Source organism: Catharus ustulatus, chromosome 1 (genome assembly GCF_009819885.2).
Source record: "Catharus ustulatus isolate bCatUst1 chromosome 1, bCatUst1.pri.v2, whole genome shotgun sequence".
NCBI lineage: Eukaryota > Metazoa > Chordata > Aves > Passeriformes > Turdidae > Catharus > Catharus ustulatus.
Genome location: NC_046221.1, coordinates 161,141,141 through 161,156,844, shown reverse-complemented (window position 1 = coordinate 161,156,844; position 15,704 = coordinate 161,141,141).

Below are 15,704 nucleotides of genomic sequence, written 5' to 3'. Positions count from 1 at the left end.
AGGAAGGTGTGACCTCTTCCCTGGGAAGAGCAGCTCCCGCTGATTTCACCAGCTATGCCTGGAGTGAGGAGACACAGTGATGATTTTCTCCATTGCTGAAGAAGAGCTGGATATCCCCAAAGGATTTTCCAGTCACACAGTCTGAAGTGCCCTAAGCAATGGAAATTCCCTTGGATTTAAAAGAATAATAGTCTAACAGCTTTCTCTTCTGAGAACTAACCTCCTATTCATCCCTCAGTAATTTCCTCTAAGCTGTCCTTCAATGTGCAGTAAGGACTATACACTTCAATAAATGTTTAGATAAAGTTTCAAAATTATCAGGATGGGAGTTTTTATGTTGTGGTTTGGTTGGTTTGGTTTTTTTGCTGTTTTTTTTTTTTTTTGGGATTTTTTTTGGTTTTTTGTTTTTTGCTTTTGTTTTTTCGTAACTGAGAAATCTCCAATAAGTTCATCTGTCATTAGAATTTTACCAGCCAGCCTGATTTTATTTCAGAAAATAACTTTGTAACTTCAAAAAATTAGATCTTATAATTAGATTTCAAGATAATTGCTAGAAAAATAATTAAGAAGTTATTCTGTGACAACTGCTGGAAATCAATGAAGTATAGAGATGTCACTATATTTTCCATGCATAACTGGCTAACACTTTGAAGGTAAAATTCTGATATGTGTAAAACCACCTTAATCTGAACTGAGAAAAATTATGAAAGGTACAGCACACTGGGGATCAACATTACATAAATTTATTACATTGTTGTAATAATAAAGGTAATAAAATTTCATTGAACTTTTAACTAAGTAGTCTTTCAGCAGCTCACACTGAATGGAGGAAATAATGATTTTCTTGTGGGGGATGAGTGGGAGGTGGAAAGAAAGATATTTGACTTTGTAGATATTTAGGATAATCTATAAAACAGCCCTGGTGATTTATATCAACTGATGAGGTAAAAAATCCAGGATTCTCACAGTGTGGCAATTATTAAACTCAATTTCAGTATCCCTGTTGATGTTGATTCATGGACTCAGTAGCCTGTGGCACAGAAGAAACCAATGGCTCTGATAAATCGAATTAAGAATGGAAAAGTTTGTTAAATTAAAGATATCAAGTGCCTACTGCTGGAAAATGTAGTCCAAAACCTGTGTTAGAAGGACAATGATTTGGGAAGGTGAATGTCCTACATATGCAGTCAAAGCAACTGTGATTTTTGTGGTCATTCTTGGAAGACCTTAATGCTCTGCTGTACTCAGACTTTTTTTTTTTTACCCTGGGCACTTTTTGATCTAGATATTGGCTGATGGAGTAGTAACATCACGGGATGAATCATAGAATGATTCATAGAATGGTTTGTGTTGGAAGGGACCTTAAAGCTCTTGTTCCAACCCCCTGCCATGGGCAGGGACACCTTCCACAATCCCAGGCTGCTCCAAGCCCTGTCCAATCTGTCCTTAAAACCAACCTGACCTTGCAAACCTGGCCTACTACAGTGGAGCATATCAACCTCAGCCACTTCAAAACCAATGGAGATTTTTCTGCTATGCAATTGTGAAAGTTACCCAAATCTGAATTAGTTCACACCTCCCTGAAATGTAGCTGTATCCCATGTGCACCTTGGCTGTCCCTCAAAAAGTTTTAGAGAGTGAAATAGTGAAGCTGCAGACAAGAACTTCTGCAATACATATGGACATCTGGCTTTCCTGAGAACACGCTGTGGAACAAGATGCAAATGGGTTCCATACCTCTTACAGATCTGTGCTTTATCAGACAAATTGTTTCAATTTTTTTTTCCCTTTACAATGGGAATAGACACAAAACACAGACATAAAAGGAGTAAATTAATGCTTATAAATCTCCTCTCTATCGATGAGGAAATTAGGGAGCTATAAGCTAATGTTTGTTTTCTGTGGCTGATGAGCTGAGAATATTGTTTCCTAGCCAAGGAAGGAGCTCTGCTAGACAAAGGAAAAACAGAAACTTCACAATTTTTCACAATCTCTTAATTCATAAACATCTGTGCCCACAAATCAAGAAGTAGCTCATCACAACAATAAGAGCTCCTCTCTTTAGATTTCATAGGCTATAAAATATGAAGTTTGCAAGAAAATAGATAATTTATCTTCCTTTGTTTATTTAGATTGGAGATAACATAAGGCCTTTCATCTTGAAAGAGCTGAGTTGGATTAGACTTTTTTCTACTTTCTTCTACCAAACCAAAACCAGAAGGGAGAAGTTAGTGTGTTATAGGAGCCATCCAGTGCCTGCAAAGGAGGTTGCAGAAAATAGAAATTCTGGATTAAATCTACATGTTACTGAAAGAATATGTGCTCAGTTCTCTGTGACACTACAAGGAAATTAATTCATGATCTCTATCATGTTCTCCACAGAAAAATGTTTCCCACATTTATATTTGACAAGTACAGTAATTTCACGATTATAAGCCGCACCATTTTGATTAAAATTTTGGTCCGAACCCGAAGTGCGGCTTATAATCAGGTGTGGCTTATATATGGACAAAGAATGAAAAGTTGCTGTTTTAGTTTGGAGGACAGGTGTCTGCTGAGAAAGGCAGGAGCTTCTCTTTGAAATGGAGAATGTAAACCCCCTGCCTCTAAATTATTATAATTTTGAAATCAAGGGGCTCTCAGGCAAAGATATGGGAATTAGGAATAACAGTACTACAGTAATACAGTACTACAAAGAAACAAACTCCAAATCCTGACACAGTCAGAGTACAACCTGCCACCCTGTCAGGCAGGGTGTTGGCAGCAGTCCCATTCCATGGTGGCTGCATCCTCCTGCAGTGACAGATGTGGCTCAGTTGGAGCAGTGCTCCTGCAGAAGGTGCAGTTTCCCTCCGGAGCTCCAGTGGTGATGTGGAGAAATCCGGTTTTCCTCTGGAGTCCAGTGGAGAAAGGGGCTCCCTTAGTGTCCCAAAACCTCTGTTTTTATTTTGGTAAGAAATGTTGGGCTCTTCCCCCTGGCTGGAGCAACTCCCAATGGGATGCAGTAATTTTATCAGTCCCACAGTGGGACTCAATGGCCATGAGCAGAAAATGAGTGGCTGGAGGAAGGATGGGTTGTGAAAAGATAAAGAACAATGCCCTGCCTGGTTTCAATGGATGGCCCATTAGCAGAATATCTGCTGTGGAGATCAGGATCACTGTCCCCACCCTCAACAGATGGTGATAGAACAGATACCTTTTATCACATCCTGTATTGTAACGTGCGGCTTATAATCAGGTGCGGTTTATAATTATGAAATTACTGTAATTCAACCCTTTCTTCCTGTTTGTGCATAGTAAAGGAAAATACCCCACCAGCATCTGATAGTGAAGCATCACATCTCCAGCTTTCATATTCCAAGTTTAACTGGTCTAAACTGTGTTGTCTAAACTTCATTATGATCATGCTTTTTTTTGCCTTTTGTCATCAAAGTTCTTTAACTGGATGAATGCAGATCACTACAACTCCCCCAAAAAATCACTCCTTGACTTTTAATGCACATCCTAAGTCTCTACCATTGGTGTCAAATGTTGGGAAAATAAGCAATTGTACATGAGAAAAGAGGAGGGTGTTTAATGACTGAAGTGGTCCAAAGATAAACTGCTATAGTGACCATCAAGAAGGAGATGGGAATTCCCTTTGTATTTCCCTCCATTCCATTAAAGTGTGGGCAAGAAACATAAATTCCATACAAGCACAAGAGATCAGTGCAGTCAGCAGCTCCCCTCTGGATCAGACATATTTATGATACAGAGTTCAGTGGACAGAGAATAGACCAGAATTCACATGGAAGACTAAAAAACATGTCCTAATCCTGATTTTACTCTAAAAGATGACAAATATGAGAGGGGAAAAGTGATGGAATGTTGTTGTGAACATTATACAGAAGGCAGACAGTGGTAGTTTATTTTTCTTACTTCACCATATGAGACAGGAAAATTTTCAGAAGACTGAAAGCTATAAAATTTAGAGCTGATCAAGTACATTTTTTGCTCAATGCATATCTGAGCTGTGAATTGCATTGTAGAGGTGCTGTCAATGTTATCTGCTTATCAAGACTCAAGAAAAATACGGAATACTCTTACCCCATACATATAGATAATTTTATAGCAATACATGTAAACAGAGTACAAATGTTTTACTGTCAGAGATATAAAGAATGAAGCTGAATTCATGCAATCATCATAAAAGCACAGAATGGTTTGGGTTGGAAGGGATCTTAAAGATCATCCAACCCAACCCTCTTGCTATGGACAAGGACACCTTCCACTATCCCAGGCTGCCCCAAGCCCCATCCAACCTGGCCTTGGACACTTTGCATAAGATGATAATGATTCCTAAATTTCCAGAGAAGTTAAACTTAAATTCTTTGTATGCTTTGTCAAATCTATATTGTATGTGAATAGAACTGAAAAATAGCTGAAAATCCCACAGTTTTGGGGAATGTTACAATAAAATAAAATTTAGACTAGACAACACCATTAACCAATAAAAATGATATTACTTTACTAGGGAAGGCACTCATGATGGAGGCAGCATGAAGTAGATGGACAGAGGAAGTTTCTACAACAAGGTTTTGTTGGTTTTTTGGTTGGTTTTTCGTTACTCCTTCACAGTCCTGTGCTTAAGGATAAATATTTTGCCAGTATATCAGATACAAGGAGCCCATTTTAAAACATTCAACATTCTCCTAAATTAGCATATCATTTCTCTATAGGTTTTCCTGCTATTTGGACAAGATAGTTCAGCTGTATACACAAACCTTTAAAGTCACCACAACACCTAACAGCTATGGCAATCAATATTCATAAATTGACACAAAAATGTTCAGGATTTTTTAAATTGTTCAGAAAATCCCCTATTTCAAGTGATATCCCTTTGATCAGAACTGGGTTTTGACATTTTTAATACACATCTCTAGGTGCTTAACAATATTCTCAATCTAAATGATGCAAGGAAATACAACTAAGTTTTAAGGACATTTATATAGGGAAGAAAAAATTAAATATCTTCTTAAATTACATGTACATTAGCATGCTAAAATTCAGCTGTCTGATGAAGTGCATTACTCATGTTACTAGGATTTGATCTACCCTAAGGACGTGGACCCTTCTAATAGATTCAGAATGAGAGAGCTGATAATAAAAAAGTGTATTTTTGCTAGTGAAGACTAACTTGTCTAATTTAGAACTGTGGATAAAGCCTAAGAAAGTTTCTAGGCTCTATCTGCAGGCAGTGCAGATAAAGATGAACACTTCCAGATGGCAGTGTGTTCCATGCTCAGGCAAGGTGTTGGTCTCTCCTCACTGACTGCAAAGAGAGCTCCAAGGTAGGATTTAATGTGGGTGTTTTCTCTGTTGGGCATCATTTTTTAAACAAGTTTCTATGTGCTCCTTTTTAGAGTTGAGGAGAGGGTCATGAAATTATTAAATTGCAGGTGCAATTTATCTTCTCACATGGGACGCCTGCGTTTGGTCAGAGGAATTTTTTTTCTCCTGTAGACTACATTGATGTCCTGTGCTGCCCTGTGGAGCTTCCAGTCTTGCCCTCAAGGATGTGGATTCATGGAATCATAGAATGGTTTGGGCTGGAAGGGACTTGAAATGTTCTCTCATTTCACGTCCTTGCTGTGAGCAGGGACACCTCACACTAGACCAGGTTAAAGCCCTGTCCAACCTGGCCTTGAACACTTTTCTTCTCTGGGATGAAAAGTCCCAATTCTCCCAGGCTTTTATCATATAAGAAGAGTTCTATCCCTCTAATCACCTTTATGGTTCTTCTGTAATAAGGGATGATAGATCCAACAGAGTCCAGGAGACACCTGAGCTGTGCTCTGAGCCTGCAGTCACTGCCTGGTCATCTGGACTGAATTCTGGCCTTGACTGGGGCAGTGACACAGCTTCTGAAGGACAGGAGGTGTATTTGCATTTCCCTGTCACTGAGACAGGCTCACCAATCCCTAAATTATCCAAGACACCAGCCTTTCTGAACCCATTTCCACCAAGTGGTCCTGGGGAAAACCATTTGCAAAATCAGAAGGTTGAAAGCATCATCAGAGTCCCTGGGTGATTTTGATTGCAGGGGCTGCCTGAGAATTTTATAAATAGGCAACCGACCTGATAGTTTGAGGATGGTACTCAGGATTAAACTCAGAGCTCTTCCTAAGTGTAGACACAATCTGTGCACAGAACACATAAATTAAAAGTTTCAGACAAGCACAGAGAGCTATGAGTTTTGGACAAGTTCAATTTGGCATTTTAGCCTGAACCTCTGGTAACCCACAGGACAAGCTGCCACTGAGGTCAGCCCAAAGGCCACCAAGGAACTTCATGAGATCAGTTGGAACATCCCTTAATGCCCACTGGAGGGAAAGGGAGTCAGTAAATTGTGGATTCCTCTGCTGCCTGGGGCATTGCACATTGCTGCCAATAAACATGTTGTGTGAAAATACGAGACGGTGTGAGAATAATAATAACTTGGAGCAGAAGAAAGGCTATAAAAAGAGGGAAGTTGTTGTGGGAGAAATGGCTAAAAAAAAAACAAACCCAAAGTGTTCTTCTTTTTGCATGAACTTTTTTTTTTTTTTTTCAGGTAGATGAATGGTTGCCGTGCATTTGAGCAAGTAGGTATTTACGTCTCAAGGAGAGAGCACTTTGTGGAGATAACAGAGATCATAATCATAAGTAGCCACACTCTAGTACATCATACAGCAAAATATATTATACATAAAAAATAAAATATTATAGTTCTTGAGTATAACCCACTGGTATGGGTTTTAGGTGGAGGATATAGTTTTAAACAGAAAGACATATGATCTGTGTTTAAGGGCAAAGAATGGTGCTGAAACTCACAGCTTGTGGAAGTTATACCTATGAATATTGTTGAATACCAGTATCATGCATTTTGGTTCCTCTTACCTGCTACAGCTTCAATTTTCTTGTTGTTGATGTCCATTCAGTGCACTGACTTTTACTGCTTTCTGTTAGGTTAAAATGGAATCTAACATTATGTGTTTTCTCCTTGTGAATGTTCTCAAAGGTCATGATAAACCATATCCTAAATCCTTTAATGCTAAATGACATCTGTCTATTTATGCCAGGAATAATACTCTGAAAGAAGAAAAGAATACTAGCTTTGTCTATGAAACCTATTCAATATGGATTTTGAGTACCATAGGATTAGAATTTTTAAATTTAGTTTCAAGCAAGTAATCTGTTGAAAAATCAAAATCCTATGACTCCAGAGAAAAGCATTCCAATATTTAAACTGATTTTTTTATTGCAGTAGCATAAAACTTGGATATATCTATATTAGGTCAGGTTGCAGAAATCTCATGAGGTCATCTGCTCCAATCCACAAGGAAAAACAGGGCTGACTGGTTAATATTAGGTCAGGACCCAAGGCACCTCTATTATAGTCAAAGCAACATTCCTGTTACAAAACATGTAGGTAATAACCTCTAAAAAATAGGTATAGTGGTTACAGTTCCATATACATTCTGTTGTGCTGTCACTTTCAAATGGAAAATTGTTCTATCAGAAAATTTCAAACCCCTGTTATTCCCTTTCTCTTCTAATTAATGGATGGTGAAAGCAAAAGGAAAGGAGATAGAAAATGAAGAATATTTAAAAATTGAGAAAAGGTCTGATTTGAGTGCCTAAATCTTCTTGGGAGTCAATGAAAGTATCAATGATGAAAAATAGTTTTTTCTGGGACTATTACAGTAATTTCACGAATACAAGCCGCACCAATTTGACCAAAATTTTGGTGGAAACCCGGAAGTGCGGCCAATATTCCGGGGTGGCTAATACATTAACAAAATTCTAAAAGCTGCCAACACGGAAGTGAGAGCCCGCGGCAGCCCCAAGCCAAGCTGGAGCCCGGCCGGCCCCGGCAGAGGTGGGAAAGCCTGGCAGAGGCGGGGCCAGCAGTGTGGGGGGCGGGCGGCAGAGCCCGGGCCAGCAGGGCGGGGGAGCCCGGGAGAACTGGGGCTGGCAGTGCAGGGGAGCATGGCAGAAGCAGGAAGGCCGGCGGGTGGGGCTGCCTGGCAGCGGGGGAAGCCCAGCAGAATCGGGGCCAGCAGCGTGGGGGTGCCCGGCGGTGCGGGGGCCTGCAGTGCCGGCCAGGGCGAGGAAACGCGGTGGTGGTGCAGACGGGAGGGGGCGGCCGGTGAGCCTGGCAGCGGCGGCGGCGGCTGGCCCGCCAGCAGGGCGAGTAAACGCAGCAGCAGGGCGGCCGGCGTGCCTCGCAGCGGCGGCGGGGGCCGGCCCGCCGGCAGGGCGAGTAAACTCAGCGGCGGGGCGGCCGGCGTGCCTCGCAGCGGCGGCCGGCCCGCCGGCAGGGCGAGTAAACGCGGCAGCGAGGCGGTGCTGACGGGAGAGGGGGGCCAGTGAGCCCGGCGGCGGCTGCAGCACCACCCGGCCGGCCCCGTCAGCAACCATGAGCAGGCCGAGCCTTCCTGGCCCCGCCCCGAGCCAGTAAAGCCCGCTATGCCGCGATCCTGTTACTAATTGGCCAATTTGTGAAAGCTGCGCACGGATTCTCGCGACGAACGAAAGTGCGGCTAATATTCGGGGTGCGGCTTATCTATTGACAAAGACAGCAACATTGTCGAGGCACCGGGGGTGCGGCTTATAGTCCGTGTGGCTTGTATTCGTGAAACTACTGTATCTTGTTCTCTACAAATCGTTTCGGTTCAGTGGAAAGCAAACAGACAAACTCCTGCTACTGGAGCTCAAACTTGCTCAAAAGAAACCATGTGCCCCATGTACCTGAAATAAGAAGGAGCAAATGCCAATCCCCTCTCACATCAGAATTCTTCCATGCTATTAGTAAAGGTAGATCAGTGATTTTGTTTCATGCCTGTAATTTTAGGAATGCTGCAATCCTAATAACTGGTACACAGTTGAAACAGAAACAGAATCTGTAGATATTGCTTAAATGTGGCAGAGATTTCTGTAACACAAAAACCACTAACTTCCACTTCTGTGCCCAAGAGAAAACTCAAAATGACAGAAAAGGTTCGATGGAAAAGTCAGTTGTAAGAATGATGATTTTTCCTGTAAGCATCACATGTTCCAGGCACTCCATTAAGCCATTAGCTGGGAAATGTGGAACAATTGTAATTTCTCTTGCTAAAGGCTTCGATTCTCTTTCCAGGCTCTGGTGCCATGGGCTTCCCTGCACTGATGGTTGTGTTAAACCTGTTTAGAGAAAAAATGCAGGCAGGAATTTAACATCAGGATTAATAATATTTATTTTCATATCTACCTGAACAAACAAAAATCTAAAATGCTCCAAGGAAATTTTCAGTATCTAATAGACAATAAACTAATAAAAAGAAGCAATGATTATTTAGAATGTATATCTATAACATAAATGCTCCTAAATGAAATATGTTTTTTAAATTATATACAAATGTCCATTTAGACTATAACAATGTTGTTTAATGTGTATTTATACCTATATGTAATACATAGACTTTTGATATATAATAAATACATAATAATAAAACATCTAAAATATATACACATATCTATAACCCATAGAAAAAAATTCTATGTTTTTAACCCCCTTCTATAATATTTCAGAAACTTAACTGAGGATGTATCATATGAGACAGACACTTGATCTAGTCTGATTAATTGTGGCAAAGTTTCTGAATAAAATTACTTGTACTGGAAGTAGGCATATCTTGCTTATTTATTCACCTTAAATAGTGAAGTGACTGCAATGCCTTAGAAACCAGGATTTTCTGGAGCCTTTCTGGGCACCCTCTGTCCTGCCAGTTTATTCTCCTGGATGTTCCAAACTAGCAGAGGAAAATTGTTATCCAGATGTTGACTTCCTCCTGCAGTGGCCAAGGAGGGATCACAGCCCCTGCTGCACAACAGTGCATTGAGACTGCTTGGTTTAGAAATTCACCAAAACAGGGAGAAAAATAATGGGAAACTTTTCAAACTCTTCAAGTTGCCTATTTGAACTGATACTTCCTGATAATGAGGTAGACTTATGCATCAGGATATGCTTGAACTGCTTATTTTTCCAATTGGGCTCTCCTTCACTTTTCCAGCACTATGGAAGGACCATAAAAACACTAAATTAAGAGAATGATTCTTTTACATGGGAAATTTTCAATTCAAGAAATTCTCTATTCTCATTTATGAATCAGGAGAGGGGAAGAACAGAGGGAAGGGAAAGGAATTACTGACTGTAATTATTGCATTTTCAGTCAATGCACAAGCCTTAATACTGAGAGCACTCTCTATTAGAAATATTCACTTAAAAAGTAAGTGTGGTAGCCTTGGAAAGTGTCTTTAATATTTCTTGCAGATAAAAATCTGTGTATATCTGAGCACTGAAGACATTTTGAGGTGAACCAGGAAGTGAAAAAAAAAATTAATTCAGTGGTCAAATGGATACTGAGTATAAAATATATCCAAGCAGAAATCTCTGAACATTTTGACAGAATACAGACCAGGTACCAGTTTGCTAAAATTTATCCTAGGTCTTCAAGTTTCAAGCAGTAAATAAGGGGTTGTTCTATCATCCAAGGATTTTCTCAGCCAGGTATTGTTGTCATCTGGAGCAAGACTGATTGCCCATGATTTCTACAAGATTTTTATCACTCTGTGTGTTTGGACTTTGGAATACATCTTGCACTTCTCTCCACAACTGAAAGTTCTGGTAGAAAAGAATATCTGGAATTATGACACTTGCAAACATATTTGAGGAAGTCTAAGGAAAACAAGGACCTCTTAGTGCTACTGAAAGCAAGAGAATTAGTTGCTCCCTCAGAGCAGAAATAACTTCATAGTCAAATAAAATTATATCCTAAAGCTACATGTCCAGTAGGTGTCTGACCAGTGTCTACATGAGAATTCCCATCTTTTCAGGGCTGTTGGATGGAGTACCCTTTGAAGAAGAAACATGCAAGGAAACTTGGATATTTAAGATTGTTCTATTACCTCAGGAAGAAGAAATGGGGTATGGATGCCTCTCCTATGTCATCTTTCCCTACTCAAACAGAACCTTGATAATTTGCTTTGGCACAATGTGGAGCTTCTGGAGTGGGTTGCATTAATCACAATTTTGAATTATTTGGCAATATCCATAAAATATTATAAATAATAGCTGAACAACTGGGCCTTGATTTATTGCCTGAAATCCAGACAAAGTGACTCATTCTCTGCTAAAATCCAGGCTGTTATTGCCTTATAAAATGGGGCTTCTATCTCTCCTCTGTTATTTATTGACTGCCTAAAAATGAATAATAGAGCAGCACCAACCTGTGAGTGCCATCTCTGGTTCCAGCTCTGCAGCCCTTGTGCAGGCAGAGCTGCCATATGGGTCATGATTAAGTGCCACAGGAGAAGACTCCAGGACTGATAAAATACAATTTATTTCTATATGACTGGTTTAAAATACATATGTTTGACAGTGCCAAGGCTATTACTTTCCCTTCTAAAGGAATATCATTGTTTGTGGAGGGTTTAAATCCTGGGCACTGTGTTTATGATATGCACCCTCCCTTTTGCCACAGGAGTCAGCTGCAAGGAGTTGGAGAGAGGAGAGAGCAAAGGCATTTCTAGGGTGTATTCTGGACAGTCAGGCTTTATTTCTTGTCTGATCAGCTCAGAGAAATGTTCCCCTCCCTTCAGAACCCCTGATGAAGCTCCTGCAGAGTGGAAAGAGGTGGCAATGATTCCTTATCCAAATGAAAAGGTGGATGCTGGGTCTCTCAGTCAACTGTGACCGTTTCTTCTGTTGGCTGGTTAAAAATCGAGAATGTTTCCTAAGATCAGGGTGGAAATACCTTGGAGACCAATATTAGAATTCCAAATCACCTTGGTGTGAACCAATACCAGAAAAAAATGATGTGATTCAATAAGACAAGAACAAAAAAACACAGTTAAGTTTGGACTTAACTCTGATCTTGCCTAAATCACCAGAGGGTGAATTCTTTGGTCTCAGGATCATCAGGATCCCTTGGAACAGATGACTCCTCCAGGAATTTAATCAACTTTCCCACTTAAGTTACAGTAGTTTCACGAATACAAGCCGCACGGATTATAAGCTGCACCCCCGGTGCCTCGACAATGTTGCTGTCTTTGTCAATAGATAAGCCGCACCCCGAATATTAGCCGCACTTTCGTTCGTCGCGAGAATCCGTGCGCAGCTTTCACAAATTGGCCAATTAGTAACAGGATCGCGGCATAGCGGGCTTTACTGGCTCGGGGCGGGGCCAGGCAGGCTCGGCCCGCTCATGGTTGCCGACGGGGCCGGGTGGCCCAGCTCAGCGCCACAGCTCGGCGGGGCTGGCCGGGTGGTGCTGCCGCCGCCGCCGGGCTCGCTGGCCCCCCTCTCCCGTCAGCACTGCCCCGCTGCCGCGTTCGCTCGCCCCGCGCCGCGCCTCGCGAGCGCCGCGCCCGCCCCGCGGCGCTTTCGCGGCTCGCGGCGGCGCTTTCGCGGCTCGCGGCTCGCGGTTCGCGGCTCGCGGTTCGCGGCTCGCGGTTCGCGGCTCGCGGCTCGCGGCAGCGCTTTCGCGGCTCGCGGCTCGCGGCGGCGCTTTCGCGGCTCGCGGCTCGCGGCGGCGCTTTCGCGGCTCGCGGTTCGCGGCTCGCGGCGGCGCTTTCGCGGTTCGCGGCTCGCAGCGGCGCTTTCGCGGCTCGCGGTTCGCGGCTCGCGGCGGCGCTTTCGCGGTTCGCGGCTCGCGGCGGCGCTTTCGCGGCTCGCGGTTCGCGGCTCGCGGCGGCGCTTTCGCGGCTCGCGGCTCGCGGCTCGCGGCGGCGCTTTCGCGGCTCGCGGTTCGCGGCTCGCGGCGGCGCTTTCGCGGCTCGCGGATCGCGGCTCGCGGCGGCGCTTTCGCGAGCGCCGCTTTCGCTCGCCCCACCGGCAGGGCTGCTGCCGCCGCCACCACGCTCGCCGGCCGCCCCCTCCCGTCTGCACCGCCGCCGCGTTTCCTCGCCCTGGCCGGCACTGCAGGCCCCCGCACCGCCGGGCTCCCCCACGCTGCTGGCCCCGATTATGCTGGGCTTCCCCCGCTGCCAGGCAGCCCCACCCGCCGGCCTTCCTGCTTCTGCCATGGTCCCCTGCACTGCTAGCCCCAGTTCTCCCGGGCTCCCCCGCCCTGCTGGCTCAGGCTCTGCCGCCCGCCCCCGACACTGCTGGCCCCGCCTCTGCCAGGCTTTCCCACCTCTGCCGGGGCCGGCCGGGCTCCAGCTTGGCTTGGGGCTGCCGCGGGCTCTCACTTCCGTGTTGGCAGCTTTTAGAATTTTGTTAATAGATTAGCCGCCCCGGAATATTAGCCGCACTTCCGGGTTTCCACCAAAATTTTGGTCAAATTGGTGGGGCTTGTATTCGTGAAATTACTGTACCTGTTGTAAGAAGGACCAGCAATGGTCTGTGAGATGGGCAGGTATTTCCAGGATGACCACTGAGACAAGAAGCTTATTGAAGCAGATGTTGGGTTCTGTTTGCTCTTGAGATGATGGTGACAGAGTGAATAATTCCATTGTTTTGGACTTAGGAGATATAAGTAAAGAAGTGAAACTCTGGGCAGCAGTTTGTCAGCAAAGGATTGGGGGATTAGAGTGTATCAAGGGTTTAAGAGGAATCAGTGTCAGGCTGTGACAAGGAAGGGAGGACATCACCAATTGTCCCTCCATCCTCCTCAGCACTGGAAAGCTGTCAGGTGAGCATCTGCTCTCATTGCTGGCCACTGAAATCCAATAAAAATGTAAATCAACTGGAGAGGGGCCAGAAGGCAGCACTAGGAGTGGTCAGAAGTCTACAACACATGGCCTTTAAGGGAATGGTGAAAGAGATGGAATTGATTTTGCTAAAAATCAGGAGAATCAAAAGAAAAGATGTGATAGCAAGGATTTAGTTAGACCTAAATGAAATCTTCACTGTTTTTGAGGATTTTTAAGTAGCAGGGAATGCTGTCTGTAAGGTGGTTATATCTTGATCACTGGTGATTTTGATAAATTGGACATCTACATAAAAGTTATGAAATCATTTTGAGAGGTGGAACAGTTCAGTGATGCCTTTGGAGGATTATCTTCTCTGGGGAGTGAAGCACAGTTTTCTTTATGCTGTGTCGCCAGTTTTTTATTAATCCATTTAATTAAGGATGTGTTTATTACTAAAAGTCCATTTATCACTATGAAACCCTTTCCCTTCAGCCTGTTCTCCTGTTTCCTTGCACAGAGAAGGGTCTGCACTAGTGTTTAAACTACTTGTGTTTGTTTTTCAGATCACCTTGTAATAAAAACAAAATCTCAGAAGCCACAGTCCACAGGCTGAACAACATGCCTGGACTAAGGGACATCCTGAAAAGCCTTTTAGACCTGTCTTACTGCAAGGTCAGATCCAGTAAAAAGACACAAGAGCCTCTTTCCATCAGTGGAATCACACACATTCTTAACTTCACCACCTGCTAAAGGACTCCACTCAACCAGAGACTAAAACCTCAGTAATTGGGTGGTGAATCAGGTCTCACATTTAATCTGTATATATATAAAAAGGTGAATGTGAAATTCCCTTCTCATGCCCAAAAAATGGCTATTTCTAGACTTTTATTGCATTTTTAATCCCTCTAAATATTTCATCTTTATAGATTGTATTATTTATATATTACGATCCTTGTCATCCCCTCAAGCTGTGCCAGGACACCACTTCTCCCTGTACAAAATAAATTGCTTATAAAATTTTTCTTCAGGGCAGCTCAGACACAAATAGCAACGTTCACTCCTTCTAAGTCACAGATAACAGGCTGATAAATTGTTGTTCTTAGCACCTGTATTGAATTTCTTGCCCTGAAGGATCCACATTCCTGTGCATGCTAAGGTGGCTTGTTATAAAACAGCGACTGCTTTAGGAGAGAGCTGTCTCACCTAGCTTTGGACAACTAATTTTGATGTGACTAAATTAGTTACCAAGGCTTCCCAAATACTCAGAGGAGAAAGACAAGCACTTCTAGCAGGTGTTTTAGCACAGCTGATCTAACTTGTCCTCTGGAGATTCCTGACAGAGAGGCAACCAACTTAGACATCTTACTTTATTTCATGAAGTGTGCTGGGAATGCACCCAAAGCTTAAAGATTGTTCCTTAGTTTTGTCAGATGGTTGGGCATGTGGGAGTTAGTAGTTATATTAAGGTTTCACAGCTAGAAGCTCCCAGACTATTGATTTTAATGGAACAATGTGAATTTATCACCTAAGGAATCCAGCTCCATCAGCTTTCCTCTTCCATGTCTGACTCTTGCTAGATCTTGTACATCAGCTCATGTATCTAGTCCATGGAAAAAAATTTATTTTTTCAAAGTTAGATCTTCACAAATCAGGAAATACCAAAAATAAGGCTATAAAAGAATCCCTAATTCTGCTTTTTCAGTCTTCCTGACCAATTTACTTCCCCAATTAACAAATTTGACCAGACATATTTAAGGCCAAAATGACAGAGATTCAAAAATCACAGGGAAAGGCAACAAGAGAGAAGAGAGACCCTATCAGAGCCCCTGTTCAGAAAAAGATGTGATGTTTTAATTCTTAATTAGAGAATCCATCCAGGAAAGGGGCTTTGTAAAAATCCTAAACATCAAAAAAGACTTAATCAGCCCTTATGCTTTATTAGATAACCAAGATAATCAATGAAGTAGAAGATAAACTTCAACAGCTTCCCTGCTCTAGGCATAGCCTGT